The sequence below is a fragment of the Pseudorasbora parva genome, chromosome 24, assembly GCF_024679245.1.
Source record: "Pseudorasbora parva isolate DD20220531a chromosome 24, ASM2467924v1, whole genome shotgun sequence".
Taxonomy (NCBI): domain Eukaryota; kingdom Metazoa; phylum Chordata; class Actinopteri; order Cypriniformes; family Gobionidae; genus Pseudorasbora; species Pseudorasbora parva.
The window spans coordinates 7,584,682-7,588,696 of record NC_090195.1 but is presented as its reverse complement, the minus strand read 5'-3'; positions in this window follow the sequence as shown (position 1 = coordinate 7,588,696).

Genomic DNA, 4,015 nt, shown 5'->3' with positions numbered 1-4,015 from the left:
TATGATTGGACTATGTTGGTAATAGACACTTTCCTAGAGCTAAAATGTGTTGTGCCTCTAATAAGTGCTTTTGATCTTCTTTTTGCTTTAAATGATATGCGGGAAATACTGGACATTTTCCACAGATTTGTCCCACCACCTACAACGCAACCGAATGCTTCAAGCGCCTCCATGGTCGCAAAAAGTGCTCTTTTTTAACTTTTAAACAGGAAATGACGGAATTTTACCATACATTTTTACAGCAGGTCTATTCGAACGGGATTAGTATTACCTGAGGTAATTTTTCTGGACCTTTTTACAGAAGGTAAAAGTCTCGGTAATCTTTACTGACATTCTCTGTAATGATTACCGAGATGGCACATTCGGACGGGACTAAAATCACAGAGAACCTCTGGTAATAATTACTTTACCCCCACGTTAAACTAATCCAGTCCGAATAGGGCTAATGTCAGTAAAGATTACCGAGACTTTTACCTTCTGTAAAAAGGTCCAGAAAAATTACCTCAGGTAAAACTAATCCCGTTCGAATAGACCTGCTGTAAAAATGTGAAGTAAAATTCCGTCATTTCCTGTTTAAAAGTTTTTAAAAAAGCACATTTTGCGACCTTGGAGGCGCTTAAGCATTCGGTTGCGTTGTAGAGGGACAAATCTGTGGAAAATGTCCGGCATTTTCGCATATCATTTAAAGCAAAAAGAAGATCAAAAGCACTTATTAGAGGCACAACACATTTTAGCTCTAGGAAAGTGTCTATTACCAACACAATCCAATCAGAATCGTTAGACTGGACCTAACTATTTATTAAAACACACATATATATTGGAGACGGAGTTCAGACTGGCGCTCAGGTTGTGTTTGCTCACGTAATAACGGGAACGTCATACGCACATGACGTCAAGGAGATGCGTAAAGCGAGTTACTCCTCCCACTTCTGCTAGTTTTACTGAGATGTCTTATCACGTGCGAATTGGCCATTAATATTACAGACGTCCTGAGGTAAAATGACTTTACCCCCATGTCCCCATGTTAAACTAATCCAGTCCGAATAGGGCTATAGTCAGTAAAGATTACCGAGACTTTTACCTTCTGTAAAAAGGTCTGGAAAAATGACCTCAGGTAAAACTAATCCCGTTCGAATAGACCTGCTGTAAAAATGTATGGTAAAATTCCGTCATTTCCTGTTTAAAAAAAAAAAAAAAAAAAGCGCATTTTGCGACCTTGGAGGCGCTTGAAGCATTCGGTTGCGTTGTAGGTGGTGGGACAAATCTGTGGAAAATGTCCAGTATTTCCCGCATATCATTTAAAGCAAAAATAAGATCAAAAGCACTTATTAGAGGCATAACAAATTTTAGCTCTAAGTGTCTATTACCAACACAATCCAATCAGAATCGCTAGACTGGACCTAACTGTTTATTAAAACTAGGGATGCACCGATACCGATACCGGTATCTGGTATCGGCCTCGATACCACATTTTCGAAAGTACTCGTACTCGTTAAAAGTCCCCCGATACCGGGGACGATACCATGGTCTGAGAAATGTCTATGCTTGAGCGGCGTGTAAGGGGTTAATCACAGGTGCCGAGTGCCCGCCCCCAGGCCCGGCTACAGCTCAGAGCGGGGAGAAGGCGAGACGAGACAAGATACGTCAGCAGTGTGGAACTATTTCAAAGTGCATGAATACGACAAAACAAAGGCGGACTGCAAATTGTGCTCAGCGAAATTGTCCAGAGGAGGCTCAAAAGGTAGCGCATTTAGTACAAAGTAATGAGTACAAAGAGTTTACCCACGCTTCTAAACCAACACAACCCACACATCAGCAAACTCTTGCAAGACGAGAGAAAATGTCCAGAGACAATCCACGTGCTGTGAAAATAACACAGGCAATCATCGAGTGGCCCTGTGTCACTAATTAGCCCAACCTCCCAGTGGATAGACGAGAGTTTCACGCTGCAACAAGCCATATTACATGCGAAACAATTCCGCAGAATTTATATACTTTTATGAAAAAAATACTTGAGTTGCACTGTCACTGTTTAATTTTTTTAAAATAATTATTTATTCTGTAATATGTTGCATACAACATGCTTTTCATTTTAAATAAATGTTCTTAATTCCAAACTAGTCCCTTGTTTTTAAAGTAAAGCTGTTACCTGTAAATTTAAATCATGTTTTTTTTTAAGTACTCTGTATCGGTATCGGCGAGTACTGAAATGCAAGTACTCGTACTTGTACTCGTTTTCCAAAAAAGTGGTATCGGTGCATCCCTAATTAAAACACATATATATTGGAGACGGAGTTCAGACTGGCGCTCAGGTTGTGTGTTTGCTCACGTTATAACGGTAACGTCATACGCACATGACGTCAAGGAGGTGCGTAAAGCGAGTTACTCCTCCCACTCCTGCTAGTTTTACTGAGATGTCTTATCCCGTGCGAATTGGCCATTAATATTACCGACGTCCTGAGGTAAAATGACTTTACCCCCATGTTAATCTAATCCCGTCCGAATAGGGTTTAAGAAGCTGTTTTAGCACCACTTATTATCTGGGATTATAAACCCTGCTCTGCTTTTGCGCTCTTAACCCCATCCTTAACCCGGGGTTATCTTTCTAAACCCCACTTTTAACTCCGGGTAAAGGAACGTTTCACACTTGTAATTTAAGAAGCTGTTTCACCAATTCTTATTATTTGGGATTATAAACCCTGCTCTGCTTTTACACTGTTGACCCCATGCTTTTCCTGGGTTACATCATTCTAAATCCTACGTTTAAACCAGGGTAAAGGAGCGTTTCACACTTGTAATTTAGGAAGCTGGGTAAGCACCACTTTTTACCCGGGGTCATAAACCCTACTTTGCTAGAGCCTTTATGTGAACAAATCGCATACTGTGTTAATCCAATCATTGACACTGACACCACAAATATGCAAATAAGAACGTTAACCCAGGGTTTAATATGGTATGCTGTAGTGTAAACTGCATTTTATGAATGCAGGATTAAAGGGTTAATTCAGCCAAAAATTTAAATTCTGACATTAATTTCTCACCCTCGTTTCATTCCATAAAATTGAGGTTAAACCACCGGCAAACCAGATTATTTTTATGATGTCTTTACTACTATGGTACGGTAGTAAAGCTTAAAAGTGGGGCTTAAAAGTGGTAGTTACATACGTAGCTGACAATGTGACCGAAAGCTCTCAGATTTTACTTCTAAGATATTGAAAAGTTTTTGGTCATAATTGAAGTCAGTAAACGTTAGATAATGATATGAATAGGGGAAGTATAGTCTCAAGCAGGTTTGTGACACATTCAGACAGAGCCTGGCTCCTTCGGGTCGAGAACAGAGAGCGAGGGGAAAATGACGGAGGAGGGGAGAGCTGCGCAGATTGAAGGAGGATGGGGCAGGAACAGATTTGATAGCTGTCAGAGTCGTGGTGGAAGCTGACAGTCGGGACGGATGACTCCTGGCGGAGCGTCCACCAGAAAGTGGTTTAAGAACGCCCCTGGAGATGACGGAGCCCTCTCTAATGGGGCCTGCCAATCCGATTACTCTTTATTGTGAGTATGAAGCCTGGTGTGTAATTCAGTTTGAGGAGAACAGAGGGCCACCGTCAGCCTGGGAAAGTTCACACTCGGCAATGTGAAGACACATTTCAGGCACGGAGGAAATATTGCGGAGGATGTGTTGACTTCACCTGGCAGGCGGTGCACACTGAGTATGTGATGCTCATAACCTTTAAAACATTTATGTTGAACTTTCTTCATTTATTCTACATTATAATCAATATTTGAGTCAGATTCATTTAAAAATGCATGTGAATATGAATCTGTTGTGATTGTTAACTATTTTTTAAATAAAGCTAAAATAAAACAAAGTATAAATATTAGATGAAACATCCACAAAAATAAAAATAAGTTGAAGTAAAATAACAATACATTATAAAATCTAAATAGAAACATAATAAAATAATTGATATGAACAAGAAATATGTAACCATTTACTGATTCCATAAAGGGGAAA